The sequence below is a fragment of the Rhinopithecus bieti genome, unplaced genomic scaffold (assembly GCF_001698545.2).
Source record: "Rhinopithecus bieti isolate Rb0 unplaced genomic scaffold, ASM169854v2 scaffold_6380, whole genome shotgun sequence".
NCBI classification, from domain to species: domain Eukaryota; kingdom Metazoa; phylum Chordata; class Mammalia; order Primates; family Cercopithecidae; genus Rhinopithecus; species Rhinopithecus bieti.
Genome location: NW_016806642.1, coordinates 7,868,028 through 7,885,353, shown reverse-complemented (window position 1 = coordinate 7,885,353; position 17,326 = coordinate 7,868,028). Strand labels below are relative to the sequence as shown.

General features: G+C 43.0%; 1 pseudogene; it reads left to right on the top strand.

Annotated features, from left to right (window-relative positions):
- Positions 1 to 2,747: 2,747 nt before the first annotated feature.
- On the top strand, positions 2,748 to 17,059 carry LOC108532950 (sepiapterin reductase pseudogene; annotated as a pseudogene).
- Positions 17,060 to 17,326: the final 267 nt, after the last annotated feature.

Genomic DNA, 17,326 nt, shown 5'->3' with positions numbered 1-17,326 from the left:
AGGTTTCCAAGTATGGTACAGTGTAGTAATTGAATTTTGATCAAACACACATGGCCCATAACCCAGTATGTGAAATTTTCAGAACAGTTCACAGCTTTTAAATATCCAGTCAACATGTTGCCAAAAGTACAGGATGTACTTGATGCAAGGGGGAGAGAAAGGGGAGGGCTGAATCTTGGTAGAGTTGTAAAACAAATATTTTTGTTCTTGTTCTCTTCTTATTTTTCAAATAGCAGTGGGGAAAGGCCATGGGATATCATATCAAAACTCAAGTCTTCCCCTTGCTTGTTCCATGTGCATAAACATCCTTAAGTCTCATTTCAGATCAGCATTTTCTTTTGCATGAAACTCTTTTCACGTCACAGGCCTGTTACACACGACCTGCTAGCATTCTCCTTCCAGCACTATCCAAAAAGTATTTCTTGACAACCTACTATGTTAGGCACTAGGTCTCTTGTTAAACTCTTTTGAACAAGGAGACATGTTCCCTGCCTTCGTTTGATCTACTGTGGATGGAGAGAAGGACATAAAATACATAAAAACATCAATAATTTTTTACAATTGCAACCGCTAATAAGTAATGTGAAGGAAAAATAGGGCATCAGGAGTAACAACAATGGGGATGTGATTTATCCAGAAGGGATGAAGTGGAGAGGAGTAGCATGAACTGCATTTCCAAGGAAGTGCCATGTATGTTGAATTCTGAAAGATGAGAAGTGATCCAAGGGAGTGAACACTGAGAGAAAGTATTCCCAAAAGAAGTAGGCAAGTAAGCATATGGATAGGTCTTGAAGTAGGCAAGAGTTTGGCAAGTTCAAGGACCTGAAGTCTAGTATATTCAGTGAGAGAGCCGCTAAAAAGATAGTGGGGGCCAGACCACACAAGGCCATGCAAAGGATTATGCAAAGTGCAATCACTGAAAGCTGGTAAGCCAGGGAATGACATGATGGGAGGCAGGCAAGACTAGAAGCAGAAAGACTAACTAGAAGGCTTTGGCAATCGTCCAGCTGGGAAGTGATAATGGATTGGAACACAGCAATAGCAAGGATGGAGAACAGTGGGCAGATCTGGGAGATATTTTGGAGAAGAACTGACATGATTTGGTGATAACGGGATGTGGGAAGTGAGGGAGAGGGAGGTTCCAAGGACATTTTCAGGTTTCTAGTTTGAAAGACTTAATGAATAAAGTCTAATGAATAACAACTTGTTAGTATAACCCGCAAGACTACACCAAAGCAGTAGGAGAGCCACACAACTTTCACAAGCGCCTGTGTCTGCAGGGGTGCTCTGCTCTCTTTGGATTCTGTAGGAACAGAGGCATTAATCAGGTGCTGGGAATACAGAAATTTTCCACCAACACGCTCATCCAACTTTCCTTTACCATAAGCCAGAAGAATGTCTCTGAGCTACGAACATCAGACTTTAATATAAACTTTAAAATCTTACTCTTAGCTCTGCGGACATGGTTATAAGTGTCTGGCAATTGAACTAGGAGAGCCTGAAAGTAAACAAATTGTCCCTTGGAAATTGATGTAAAAACCAAGCATGTTTCTTTATACATTCAACAGATTTTACTGAGCATCTTTAACCTGAGAAGTATGAGGTAAATTAGATGTATTCCCTGCCTGGGCAAAGAGTATATTCTATTAGTGGAGAAAGAGGCATACCAAGATGTGCGTAGCACTGTTATGCAGTATGTAGTATGCCACGTAGATCTAGCAAGAGAACGACATTGAACAGATGATGGGGAGGGGGTGGAAATCGGTGCATGGGCATGGCTATGAAAGATTTCAAAGAGGCTGTATTCGAGACAAGCCTTGAAAGACCAACAAGAGTTTACTAAGCAGACGAAGAGGATGGGGGAGAAATTCCCCAAGGAAGAAACAGCACAAGCAAGGGCACGAGGGTCCTGAAGAGCATTGGGTATTTGGGGCTAAAGGGTAAAAGAGCAGAGTGTCTGATTCCAGATTAAAATGTCATCCCTCTATTCTGAAATCTGAAAAACACTAGCAGCTTGATTTATCCGCAGTCACTTGTGCCAGGTAGAGAATCCTAATTCGTGTAGGCCCAAACCAACAAGAACCTCTTGATGCAATTGCTGCCTGAATATTGCAGTGTTCGTGGGAGCTTTGAGTTTACCTATCCAGATGGGAGAAACTCTTTCCCGAAATTCATAAGCAGTCCCACAACTCCGCCAAGGCTACGGGACCCAGCTTTCTGAGGCGCCTAGAAAGACATGGCAGTGGCCCAAGGTGATGCTGATGTGGGCTGGCGAATGCACACAATAGAATGTCTGTGACATTTAATCTCATTCTGGCAAACTGGTGCAGCTGCCCTTGTACAACAAACGGGAAGGCATAGTGAGTGACCACCACCAAAAACAAACAAACAAAACAAGTGTGTGCGTGCGTGTGATCTTCAAAATGTAATAGCTATTCAGACAGTCCTTAGAGAAGGAATTGGCAGCTTCGGCCTCCAAGACTGCTCCCCCACCTGTCTCCAGGCACTGCAAACACAGCTGTGTAAGAAGGAGACAGTCAACGCTTCCAAGGAAAGAAATAGTGCAGTCTTGGGGGTGGGGTGATGATGACAGAACCTTTCTCACAAACCCACGTGGGACAGGGCCTTGTCTAGCAACTGCAAAAATAATCGAGTAGGACGTGGTCAAGCTCTTTATAAAACTTCATGTTAAGTAAAATCATTCAAGATCCAACTCAATGGCCACCTTAAACCCATGTTTTGAAAGCATGAGACAGAGCACACGATTCACGCTCAAGGGAGAACGAGGTAGCATGCATTCTGGCAAGACGCACATTCAGGTTTGCTCCCTGTATCAAGATGAGACCTAAAGAAGATTTATGCACTGTCATAGAACTTGTAGTTCCTCACACAAAACACAGAACTTCCTGGGAAGGTGCCTAGAAACTTCTTTATCTGTATTTCCCCAGGCTGCAAAGTGCACACATTTTTAAAGTTCAACTCTTAAAAAAAAAAAAAGAAAGAAAAAAAAGTCAACAGAGGCAAGATTTCAACAGACGCCGGTCCAAATGTTAGCAATTCTAGAGTGGTCAGGGGTTTGCCGCTCGCAAAAGTAAGGGGGAAATTAGAAGAAGGAAAGAAGTCGTTTTCGAAGATGAAAACCAAAGCAAGGAGGTATTTTTGGTATCATTTTAATCACAAAATAGCACGAATGCGGTCTGTGCCTGTGCGCTACCCAAACGCCGATTTGAATACCACTGAACGCTAGTTTGAAAATTTCCATTTTTGTAATTTGCTTTCTTTTGTTAAGCCAAGACTTGAGAGAAACCTGGCAGCCGTCTCCAAGTCTGGCACGATTTCACCTCAGACGCACTCGGTTGGTTTGGATGTTGAGGGAGACCGCACAAGAGAGAGGGAAAAGGAGGAAGAGAGCTGGAGAGCAAAGCTACCGCTCGGCGGCCGCCGCAGAGAGCAGGCCCGGGGCCTCTCAGCCAGGGGATCTGGCTCCACCTACAGGAATCAGAAGGCAAACCTAGTAGACGCCTCGGCGTCTGCAGGAACCCGGTGGGGGCTGGGGGGAACTTTGATAATTGCCTAGAGCATATCCTAGCCAATAGGAATGGGGGTCGGTGGAAGTGGTAACGATTGGGAAGCAGGGATTTCCATGACCAGATCACCCACAGTCATATCAGATTCAGCGATTCTTACTTGGAGGAGAAAAGATATCATGTCACCTCCTGTGACCTGGAACCTATGACTGGTTCCAGGTAAACCACATTTGAATGCAAAGGCAGCACCTCGTCCCAGGACAGGCCCAGCACATAGCATGCTCAGGCAATAACATTTCAATGAATGAATGAACTGAATAATCCAATCTATCAAACAACAGAAACCTAATATGATAAAAAGAAACAACGCCCCCTACACACCCCAACACTGTTTTCAGGTATATGTATGAGTTGCCACGCATTTTTGACGGCTGATAATTGCTACAAAAATCCTGCACCACGTAGACTAGTCGTGTTCCACCTCCGATGTGCCAGAGCAGTGACTGAGAACCACCGATTTCATCCCATGCCCTCATTTGCCAACGAACAAATAGAAGCTTGAAGAGGTTAAATGCCTTTTCCCAGGTCAACCAGTTTGTTGGTGATAGAACTGGTTTGGGGCTACATTTTCCTGACCTGTCTGGTGTTTTTTTTCTAAAGGCAGGAGACTCAGTTTGCATTGGCCTGCTGAATGCCCTCAGCCAACTGGCTCTCACAGGAGGAAGTTAGCTTCCCCCACCCACCTGTTTGCCTGTCCCTGGGCTTCTGCCCCAGCTTCTGCTCTGGACCACAGCCTTTGCTCATGCTGCCGTATTCCAAAAATCAAATGCTGCCTGGAGCTAATGCCAATGGTTGCTAAACTTATGAATTCATTTCCTAAAGCCTAAGGGACAGAATCTTTGAGCATGTGGGTTAGTAAGCTACAAACAGGCAGGTGCTTTGTTTTGGCAACACAAATGTCTTATATACAATATCTCCTCCATCTATTTACCCAAAGCACTTAATAAGCAGTTACTGAGTTTCCCAATGATAGTTATAGAAGAAGATGTTATTTACCAATTGAAAAGGAATTTTTGCCATAGGCAGTTAGCACTCAGTTTCCAGATGAAAAGGTGAAGATCCTTCTGGGAAGTGAGATGCTGTGTACATTATGTGAGATGAATATGATCCAGGGAAAGATGGGGATTAGCAGATCCAGATTCTTTTTTTTTTTTTTTTTGAGACAGAATTTCACTCTTGTTGCCCAGGCTGGAGTGCAGTGGCGTGTTCTCAGCTCACCACAACCACCGCCTCCCGGATTCAAGCAATTCTCCTGCCTCAGCCTCCACAGTAGCTGGGATTACAGGCACCTGCCACCATGCCCGGCTAATTTTGTATCTTTAGTGGAGACGGGGTTCCTCCATGTTGGTCAGGCTGGTCTCAAACTCCCAACCTCAGGTGATCCACTCACCTCGGCCTCCCAAAGTGCTGGGATTAGTGGTGTGAGCCACTGAGCCTGGCCTAGCAGATCCAGATTCTAACCACAGCCTATCTATAAAATGGAACTAATATTGTCTTGACCTCTGAATAGATTAAAAATTAAGCATTCTTATTAATCACAATATTAATAATGACACTGAACTATTACTAAGTGCTTACTACATTCCAGGCTCTCAAATGACCACTTTACATGCATTGTCTAACTTATCCTCAGAGCAACCCCATACAAGTGGCAATTATTACCCCCATTTTACAGAACAAGAGAATGGAAGCTCAGAAGGGTTAAAATACTCACCTATGGTGACAGTTTACAGTGGCTAAGGCCAGTGGTGGGAGCCCAACTCCTATCTGACTCGGGACTTCAAAACATTATGTAACACAATAAATGCCTATTAGCTGATTCTATGCCAGTGGCATTCAAATATCAATCTCTAGTTCTGAGCTTTCAAAGGAACTCCGTGCTTCTATTCCCAAATGCTCAAAGAATATCATTAATTATCTATTCCACTATTGTCTCAAACTTAAAAGGGCCTAAGCCAACCTCTTTCCTTCCTTTCATAAGCATTTACTGAGAGCCATTCATGTTCAAACCTCCATGGTTTGGAATCTAGGGCAGTGGTTCTCAACTGGAGTGATTTTGCACTCCAGAGGACATTTGGTAATGTCTGGAGACATTTTTGGTTATCACCACTGGGGCTGTGGAGTGCTACTAGCATCTAGTGAGTAGAGGCCAGGAATGCAGCTGAATGTTCTGCAATGCACACAGTAACTCACCCCTCAAAAGAATTATTTGGCCCAAAATGTCAATAGCTCTGAGGTTGAGAAATTCTGGTTTAGGAATATAAGGATGAATTAGATAGCTATAATCAATCATCTGATGTAAGAGATATACATATACATTTTAAGCACGAATTTGACCTAGATATCTGTGTGATGACAAGGGGTCCATCAAGAGCTATGAGGTTTATTATAGGCTGGAGAAGTCTTAGTGGAGGAAGTGGCACTTAAGCCAGGCATTAAAGGAGAGATAAGATCTGGATTCTGGATAAAAAAGAACAAACAGTGTGCAGGGTGTGGGTGTACATGAAGAATGTTGGTTTATTTTAATTGGAGTGGAGGAGGTGTGAAGAGGAGTAGTGGAGAAACGGGCGTAATGTTTTGTTGGGGCCAGACCAATGGGCCTGAATGCAAAGAGAACTTCGGACTTTAGGTGTAAGTAATAAGAAATCTAACATTTTCACATGGGGTGTAATATGATCACCATGTTCTAGGGAGATGAATCTAGCAGCTGAATAAAAAATGGATTGCAGAGAGTAAGGAGCTGGAGACAAGAAGACATGTTATAACACTATTGCTACAGATTTTGCTATTTTAAAATAAACCACTTAGCTATTTTTGTTATTATTGGTACCAATCAATAATTGAGTGATTATTGTGATTTAGGACCTAAGCTAAACACAATATATATATAATCTTACTTAATGTTCCTCACTTTCATAAGGATTTCCCCATTATATAGATAAGGTAACAGGGTCTTAGACTGGATAAGAAAGTGGCAGAGTCAGTTTGGAGTCCAGCTCTGACTACCAAAGCCTTTGCTCCTTACTACTTTGTGTGCTGGGCATATGATCTGGATTCTTAACCTCTTGATCAGACCAGACTGTTCTCATTTATAAGGTGGGCAATAAAACCAAACAGCTCAGACCCCTACTGGGAATGGGACAGTCTAGGACAAAAAGCCTCAGGAAATCTGCTCCTCCTTGGAGGCTGGAGCTAACTGTAGGGATAAAAGGAGTGTTTCTCTGGGCTTTGGGGGGTGTGGAGAGCATAGGCATATGTCCTATTACAAATACACCTACAAAATAGCTTCCTTAAGTCTATTTTAAGTCTGTTCCTCCCAAGGAGATGGAAAGTAAGAATGAAAATGGGCACAATCTGGGACATCTGAATAAAAAATCAGATTTCTCATGTCAGGCCTCTCTTGCCTTGATGAGGTTGCAAGCAGGGGATATGAAGCGCGGAATAGAAGGGCTTTGACTCCAAAATTCCTTGTTGACTTGGCTCCTGATCAGATTGCTAACTAGGTTCAGGTGTGAGCTCCAGTTTTGTTTCAGAGACCGTTGGCCACAGGTGAGGAAGGAGAGGAAAGACGTCAAATGTATCTGTAGTCAGAGTGGGTGGCAGCACTGGAATTGGAGGGTGTGCCGACAAAGGCATGGCCATACGTGCCTGCTGGCACCAAGTGGCAGTGACAGGCCTCTAGTGGGCCTGCAACTAGGGTGTGTTTGGTGACCCAGGACTCCAGCTTTTGTTGTGGAAGAAGATTCATTACAAGGAACAAGAGAAGGAAAGGACCAAAACAGTGGCCACCACTGAGCACCCAACGACCAGTAGATGAATTACATGTGAGAACCTCCTTGAATTCTCCCAGAACTGTCAGCTAGAAAAAGATGGTGGACATACTCACAGAACAGGCAAGGCAGAGCCAGAGAGACACTGTTTGATGGCCATCTCTGCTGTTCTACCTGACTTCTTCCAATGCAGGATAATCTTGAAACTATTTTGGAAAGTTTGTGATCTATAATTTAAAGATCAAACACTGCAGAATTTCAAGATTCCAATTATTCTTTCTAAAATCCCACAAATTATAGAAACGTAAGTTCTTGCCACACCTCTTAGATTTTGACATTCTAATAAATGTACTTTTAAAAAATATCAGGATACAGACTCTCTCTCTAGCCTTGATTTCCTCAAGGTCAATGATTAAATCTGCAGCACTGGGCTCAGGAGGCTCTCAAGAAGTTTCTGCCAGGTTTAACAGGGTGCAACGTTTGCCCAAACCATCAAGAATATTCACTACATGAATTAATATAATTTTAATCCAACTTTTACTTTCACCTAGTAATAAAAAATAATCTTTTGCATCAATATGCCTATTTTCACACAGCCTTTGTCCACAGTCTGTAAGTTGTCCTAATACTAAGACCAAATGCCAATAAGCAAATGTCTTTCCCTTTAGAAAATCTGGAAGAGGGAATCACACTAAAACATACTACTCAGAAGGATCTGTTCCACTGGTTTTGCTGGTATAAGTGGCATAATTAGGCCTCTTCAAACCGAACAGTGTCCTGAGAAAGAATGAAAACCAGAAATCCAGATTCTCATTGATAAGGCCTTTTCTCCATTCTGTTGCCCTTCATGAGCTATTCTTTATGGAAATGAAGCTTGAGACTAAAAGCACTGTTATCAAGACATGAGGGTCTTCAGACAACTGGAAACATTCCTGGTCAATTCACACACCCCACACCTCAAACCCTCTTGCTTGAATCCAACCTGGTAGATAATATATTACCCAACATTGAAGTATCAGGTTGGCTTTGAATCCCTATTGAATGTCTACTATGCAGTCAGTAAGCAGTTTCAAGTTATAGAGATTAAGAAGAAAGGCCCTAACATTTGGCTTATAAGCTAGTTGAAGAAAACATAGTGTATGCGGAACAGTGGAAGACAATATTCCTTCCTCAAACACTACTGAGTGCCTACTTTGAGCTAGGCCCTGTGCTAGACAATAGGGGTGCCAAAAGTAAATTGATTCCATTTTGTTCAATTCAACTCATTATTCATTCGGCATTTATTGATTGAATGCTTTTGTACTAGACCACTGCTTTTCAAACCTTAACGCATATGTGAATCACCTGTGGGTTCTGATTCAGTAGGTCTGGGATAGAGCGTGGGAGCCGGCATTGCTAGCAAACTCATAGGGTATGTGGATGCTGCTGGCCTGTGAACCACACTTTGAGTAGTAAAGGACTGTACAATATCCTAGTCCCTGGCTATACACAGGCAAATAAAATAGCCATGACTCTTGCCATACTGAAGCTGATATGCTAACAAGGAATGTAAATATCAAACAAGGAAGTAGAGTCAGCGCTGTATTTCCGCAGGTTCCACATTCATGTATTTAACCAGTCACAAATTGAAAACAGCAAGAAAAAACAACAACAAAAAATAACACTGCAACAATAAATAATAATATAAATAAAAAATATAATATGGCAACTTATTTATATATTATTTCCATTACCTTAGGTATTATGAGTAATGTGGAAATGATTTAAAGTATACAGGTGCCCTCTGTCAATGACATTCTGGCAAAAAATATACATATTTTTTAAAGGTAAAAATGTAAAATTAGATACGAGAGTAAAAAATTTTTTAATAAAATAAAAATAAAGTATGCAGGAGGATGTGCATAGGTGATAAGCAAATACTATGCCATTTTATGTAAGGGGCTTGAGTATCAGAAGATTTTTTTATCCGAGGGGGTCCTGGAACCAATCCCCTGAGGATACTGAGGGAGGATGTTTCAATAAAATACAATGTTAGAGGAAGTCCAAAGTTATGTTGGCAGCATTGTGTGAGGGCACCTAACTTCATCCACAGATCAAAAAAACTCTCCTGAGGAAATGATGTTTAGATTGACAAGAATTTACAAATAGTAAAGGAAGGAAGACTATTTCAGACAGAGGGAACAGCATGTCTGAAGGCATGAAGGTGAGAGAAAATTTAGATATTCAACAAATATTTACTGAGTTTTCCCATTGCCAGGCTCTGTACTGGGTGGAAGACCCTGGCACAGGGGAGACTACACCAGGGGACAGAGATATGGGAACAGATGACTTCAAAATAATGTGGCAGGAGCTCTAACAGTGGTCAGCACCGGGCACCAGAGGAGCACTGAAGACATTGCCTAACCCATCCCAGAATGGATGGTATTGGAGCTGAGCCTTGACAGACGAGGGAGAATAAAGAAGGAGAAGAAGACGTGGCAAGGTGGGAGACCTGGTCCTTGCCTCCATGGACATAGTCTAGCAGGGAAGTTGGCAAGCTGACTGTATAATACTAATTATAGTGCAGTACAATGAGTGTCTGAGAACAGTGCCTAGCACATCGTAGGCACTTATTAAATATCTGTTGAGTAAATGAAGGTATAAATGCTGTATAATACTTATAGTGCAGTACAATAAGTGTCTGGGAACAGTGCCTGGCACATAGTAGGCACTCATTAAATATGTGTTGAATACATGAAAATATAAATGCTGTATGATACTGATTATCATAGAGTACAATACGTGTCTGGGAACAGTGTCTGGCACATAGTAGGCATTCATTCAACATGTGTTAAATGAATGAATTTATAAATGTTGTGCTAGTGGTAGATACAATCTTGTAGTCCTTGAAACAATTGGGTACTAAATTAAGAGTTACCAACTCCAAGCGCCCACGGAGCTCAGAGCACAAAGAGCTCCAAAAGGGTGAAACATGAACCAGATTTGAAGGAAGGATCAACTCTGTGGGATGAAGGTCAGTAGACATTCATCCTCAAAAGGAAAAACTACCAGTAACACCACTGGAAGTAAAGGGTGAAGAAAACAGGAAACGAACACAAAGCAGGATTTCTTAACCCAGGGTCCATGGTACTTCTGGGGCATCTATGAAACCCCAGAGATTATAAGCAAAATCCTAGGTATGTATGAGCAAGGCTATTTTACTGGGGAAAAAGACTAGAACTTTCATGAAATAGTCAAAGGAATCCAATAAGCTGAGTAGGTCAAGACTCTCTCGGGGAGAACAGGTAACCTACTTCAGATAGCCTGTGAATCACTTCACTCATGACAAATAATTATGCCAATGGACTCCCAACACAGAAAACCTTGGGTCTGAGTGAGCAGCAGTGGTTTCAGCCCTGCCTTTAAGTGGCATTTTTAGTATTTCCTGGCTGCTGCCTGTCAATCCAGACCTATCCACGTTGTCAGGGTATCCTTAGCAGCTGATGCAGATGCCTCTTTCCAAAAGCAATTTACATGCACCAAAGTCCTTCCTCCTAATGATTTTCCAGTAGGGACAATGCCCTCTTGTTAGAATGTCCATTGTTTACATTTATCTGATCTTTTCTCACAATTTCCATTGAGCAGCAGTTGCTCCAACCACCTGAGCATCGAATGGGCAATTAATTGGAAGAGATTTACTAAATGTGCTGGAGAAGGAAGCTGTATACTTATGGACTACAGTTCTTTCATGGTCATGCATAATGGACCAGGCACTTTTCCACCCAGCTGCTTATGCTACCGCGGTGAACACAAAATTTACATACCTGGAAGAAAACAGTTTCTGAAACATTACTAATAAATGTAGTGAATTTGTCTGTTAGGATAAGCTATGGTATCTCCATGGCTTAACTTTGCACCACTCTATTCTTGGTTAAAAGTATCTACAGTGTCTCCCCTTATTGTCTTCTTTCTAAAATATAATTTTATATTTTAATAGAAATGGCCCTTTTTCAACCAAGAATCAGGGCATTGTGAAACAGCAATGTGCATTCCCCCTGTTTGAAAGCATAGGGACTGCTTCAAGTTTTTAGAATACAAAGTAACTTTAGAGTGGAAACCTTAGCAACCAGATTGTACTAGTAGGAGTGTAATGTTCAAAAGGAGAACAATGGTCCCAATCCCCTCAGGGTTAGGTACACTATATAAGAAATATTTGTATCCAGTACTTGATGCCACATCCTACGAGGGATAACGATAGGCCCATGAGGCTGGTAGGTGCTCTCAAAGTGAAGGCAAATGGCAATAGCTAACATTCCATAGAGTTCTTGCTAAGTGCCAAGCACTATACATTTAATCTTCACAACCACTCAATAAGAAACTATTAGGGGCTAAGCACGGTGGCTCACACCTGTAATCCCAGCACTTTGGGAGGCTAAGGTGGGCAGATCATGAGGTCAGGAGTTTGAGACCAGCCTCAGCAACATGGTGAAACTCCATCTCTACTAAAGATACAAAAAATTAGCTGGGTGTAGTGTTGTGTGCCTGTAATCCCAGCTACTTGGGAGGCTGGGAGAGGAGAATCGCTTGAACCTGGGAGGTGGAAGTTGCAGTGAGCCGAGATCACGCCACCGCACTCTAGCCTGGGTGAGAGAGGGAGACTTCGTCTCAAAAAAAAAAAAAGGAAGAAACTATTAGGTTGGTGCAAAAGTAATTGCAGTTTTGCCACTGAAATTAATTGCAAATCCATGATTACTTTTGCACCAAGCTAATACTATTATTATTTTTTTTTTTTTTTTTTGAGGCGGAGTCTCGCTCTGTCGCCCTGACTGGAGTGCAGTGGCCGGATCTCAGCTCACTGCAAGCTCCGCCTCCCGGGTTTACACCATTCTCCTGCCTCAGCCTCCTGAGTAGCTGGGACTACAGGCGCCCGCCACCTCACCCGGCTAGTTTTGTATTTTTTAGTAGAGACGGGGTTTCACCGTGTTAGCCAGGATGGTCTCGATCTCCTGACCTCGTGATCCGCCCGTCTCGGCCCCATTTTACAAATAAAGAAACTCAGGGTCATGCACATAGTAAGTGAAGGAACTTGCAGTGCCACTCAGTTCTGTCTGATTTCCATGGACCCTCAGTGTAAGCAGTTGTTATATTTTTAATTAATCTTGCCAGAGATGATTGGTAATTATGACACTGAAATCATTGCAACTGTGTTGTGTGTGCATTAGTCTTGTCTCACCAATCAGAATAAACACACTGTGAAGGCAGTGACCACGTTAATTACACACGTTTACTTCCTAGGCCAAGCACAGAGCTGGACATAAGCAGGTCTTTCTTACATCTTTGGCTGAATAAAATAACTCATTTTGAAACACTTCAAAAACCAATTTACCCACGAGATTATTGAGGGTGTTGGCAGAAAGGACACTCTGGGGATATGAATTGTTATAGGGACATTTTAGAGGACACTGGTCACAATTATTAAAATGTAAAATGTGTAAACCCCTTGACCCACAGTTATGTTTCTAGGAGTCTACTCAATCTATTCTATAGAAATGCTGATACATATATGCAAAAATAGATAGACAGAACAATATATAAAGATACATACATATATACGCAAAGGTATATATATAAAGATATATATACACCTAAATACATATATATATTCATATATTTGTTTTATTACAGTTCTGTTTATTTTAGCAAAATAAAGAAGAAACAACTTAAATGCCCATCAGCAGGGGAATTGTTAAAAATTAGACTACAACCATACCTTACAATACAATATAGCCATTAAAATATTGGAGTAGATGTATTAGGTTAACCATATGAAACTGCCAATGTTTTACTGCTATTGACATAAATAACAATTTCATATGCTTTAACGTAATATATGTACAGATGTGAAAAGATTTCTAAGAATATTGGTAGTTGTGGCTCACGCCTGTAATCCCAACACTTTGGGAGGCTGAGGCAGGCAGATCACGAGATCAGGAGATGGAGACTGTCCTGGCTAACATGGTGAAATCCCGTCTCTACTAAAAATACAAAAAAAAAAAAATTAGCCGGGCATGGTGGCAGGCACCTGTAGTATGAGTTACTTGGGAGGCTGAGGCAGGAGAAAGGCATGAACCCGGGAGATGGCGCTTACAGTGAGCCAAGATCGCGCCACTGCACTCCAGCCTGGGCGACAGAGCAAGACTCCATCTCAAAAAAAAAAAGAATATTGGTATTTGAAAAAAGCAAGTTGCAGAACAGTACCTGTAGTATGGCATATTTATGTTTAAGACATTAAGACAAATATATAGAGAATAAATAAGAAAGGTACTCATCAAAAACTTAAGATGAGCATGGCAGTTTTTATATTTTACTCTATAAAGTTCTGCATTGTTTCAATCTTTTGCTGATGAAAATTTCTTATAATTTCTTGGCTAGGTGCGGTGGCTCACGCCTGTAATTCCAGCACTTTGGGATGCCAAGGCGGACGGATCACGAGGTTAGGAGATCGAGACCATCCTGGCTCACATGGTGAAACCCTGTCTCTACTAAAAACACAAAAATTAGCTGGGCGTGGTGGCACGTGCCTGTAGTCCCAGCTACTTGGGAGACTGAGGTAGGAGAATCACTTGAACCAGGGAGTTGGAGGTTGCAGTGAACTGAGATGGCGCCGCCACTGCACTCCAGCCCGGTGACAGAGAGAGACTCAAAAAAAAAAGAAAAAAATTATAATTTCTTTTAAAAATTTGTTTAATACAACTGATTCCAAAGTATTTACGTATTTTGTAAACATTATTTTTCTGATCTACAAGCTCCAAACTCTCAGAAACTCACCATGTTTCTTCACTGGGCCAGACAAGGAGAGTAATAAAAAATTAACCTTAATTATTCAAAGAAATCCAGATGGTGAGAAAAGAGTAAAAAGCAGAACTTCAACTTGGTCAAGACGATTGCCTGAAAATTTCCTGCTTACCTTTCCTGTTTAAACCTGAATTTGCAGATGAATGTGAGGTGATCTGCTTTTCTGTGATTCAGAACTTCATAGAACTTGGCAGGCAAAGAATTACAAAGAAAGGAAGAAAACGAAAGGGGGAAGTGAGGTAGTGAAAGAAGATAGGCAGAACTTGAGCAAGCTTTATAAAGTAACAGGACACACCCTACACCCTTTGGAACAAAGGAACAAAGCTGATGGGACACAGCAGATGTTCTCCTTCCCAAACCATGAAAGCATAACACTCTACAACTCCTCCTCACTCCAAGGAGTGGCCAGTGCTCCTTACTGGACTATCTGTACATCAAAGGTTTTTGTTGTCATTATTGTTTCCTTAGAGGATGGATAAAAAAGGAAAAACACCATTACCAGAAACTGTCGAGTATGGTTTAACTGTATTGTCATTTTATCGTGATTCTTCTTTCTTCTAACAAATTTCATTGAGGTGTAGTTTACATACAACAACACGAACTCATTTTCATTGTACACATCCATGGGTTTTTGACAAAGCAATACACCCATGTAACCACCACCATAATCAAGATATAAAACATTTCCATCATCTAAAAAGATTCCTTTGTGTCAACATGCTTTGCTCAGAGTGAAATTGAAAAAAAAAAATTAAAATTCAACAAAACGGCCAGGTGTGGTGGCTACGCCTGTAATACCAGCACTTTGGGAGGCCCAGGCAGGTGGATCACTTGAGGTCAGGAGTTCGAGATCAGCCTGGCCAACATGGAGAACGTTTGTCTCTACTAAGAATACAAAAATTAGCTGGGTGTGATGGTGCACATCTGTAATCCCAGCTACTTGGGAGGCTGAGACACAGAATAGCTTGAACCCAGGAGGCAGGGGTTGCAGTGAGCCAAGATTGCACCACTGCACTCCGGCCTGGGTGACAGAGCGAGACACCATCCCAAAACCAAACAAAAACAAAACCATTCCTTTGTGCTGGTCTATCCCCACTCACAACCCTAGCCCCTGGCAACCACTGGTCGGTTGTCTGCCACTCTAGATTAGATTTTTCTTTAACATTTCATATAAGCAGAATCATACGGTATGAACTCTTCCGTGTGTGACTTCTTTCACTCAGCATAATGTCTTTGAGATTCACACATGTTGCTGTGTGCTTTGATAGTTCATTCCTTTTTCTTGTTGAGTAGTATTCTATTGTGTGGCTAGGCCGTGAGCACAGTTTATCCATTCACCAAAGTAAAACTTTGGTTGCTTCTAATCTTTGACTATTATGAGTAAAGCTGCTATCAGCATTCGTTTGACTCTTACTTTTGAAGTGAAATTCAAACCTAGCCCTTTTGGTGGGGCATGGAGATAGGAGATAAAACTAGCATTTTTAAGGCACCTACTAAGAGCTAAGATAAAAGACAAGGAAAGAGGGGAGCATTCTTTCCATCTCTAAAGAGAGCACAATAAGGATTGCCCTGGCCGGGCACGGTGGCTCACGCCTGTAATCCCAGCATCTTCGGAGGCCGAAGCCGGCGGATCACCTGAGGTCAGAAGTTCGAGACCAGCCTGATCAACATGGTGAAACCCCGTTTCTAGTAAAACTACAAAAATTAGCCAGATGTGGTGGCGCACGCCTGTAATCCCAGCTATTCGGGAGGCTGAGGCAGGAGAATTGCTTGAACCGGGGAGGTGGAGGTTGCAGTGAGCCAAGATGGTGCCATTGCACTCCAGGCTGGGCTACAAGAGGGATACTCTGTCTCAAAAAAAAAAAAAAGAAAAGAAAAAAGAAAGAAAGAAAAGAAAAACAAAAGGATTCTAAAAATTGGGCAAGGAGCTGGAGTCTCTGGAAATGACTAAGGCCAGAAATATTAAATATTTCTGCTCATAGTTGAAGACAAAACCTTATAAAGCCTTGGCGGCTCCTTCCCCCTTTATCAGGGACTTAGTTCATGATCAGGAGGCTCACAGAGTACTAGAAGGGAGGGTCCGAGTCCAGCCGGGAGGACTACGGCATGGAGGGCAGCCTAGGACGTGCTGTGTTTGTGCTGACCCTGGCCTCCTGGCCTCGCTGCTGCCGCCGAGCTCCGTACTGGTCCTAAACACCCACAACGACGATACGCTGTGGCAGCTGGAGGCCGAGCTGGGCGCCAGGCGGTCTGGCTTGCACGTGGTGCGGGTGCGTGCAGACCTGGGCGCCGAGGCTGGCTTGCAGTCCACTGCTTGGTGCCCTGCGTCAGCTCCCCAGGCCCGAGGGGCTGCAGCGACTGCTGTTCATCAACAGCGCGGGCTCTCCTGGGGATGTGTCCGAAGGCTTCGTGGACCTGGGTGACTCCACTCAAGTGAACAAAGACTGGGCGCTGAACTTGACCTCCATGCTCTCTCTGCCGGACTTGCAGCGTCTTGAAGGCCTTCCCAGCAAGTCCTGGCCTCGACAGAACTGTGGTTAACATGTCAACCCACTGTGCCCTGCAGCCCTTCAAAGACTGGGCGCCGTACTCTGCGGGAAAGGCTGCTGCTAACACACTGTTCCAGGTCCTGGCGTCGGATGAACCTAAAGTGAGGGTGCCGAACTAGGCCCCAGGTTTTCCCGACACAGACGTGCCCCAGCAGTTAGCCCGGTAGACCTCCATGGACTCAGACGTGCGAAAAGGCTGCAGGAGTTGAAGGCAAAGGGAGAGCTGGTGGATTGCAGGGTGTCAGCCCAAAAATGGCTGAGCTTGCTGCAAAAGGAGGTGTTCAAGTCTGGAGACCACGTGGATTTCTACGATAAATAAACCCATGTGTTTGGCTTCCTGAACCTTTCTGCTCCCACTTTCAGACACAGCCCAGAGCCCCCTAGCTCCCCACACCCTCCCATGGTGGCAGTCCTGCCTTGCACAGATAAACACTCATGTCTACTGTCCTACCCTCACACATAGCTTGCTGTGATGAGCTTCCAGGTCGCTGGCCTTACCAGTTGTCGGGAGTCTGGACTTGGCACCCTGGATTATGAGGAGGCTTAGGAGAGAGGTTATGGGTGTCCCTGTCTCTATCCCCAGGAA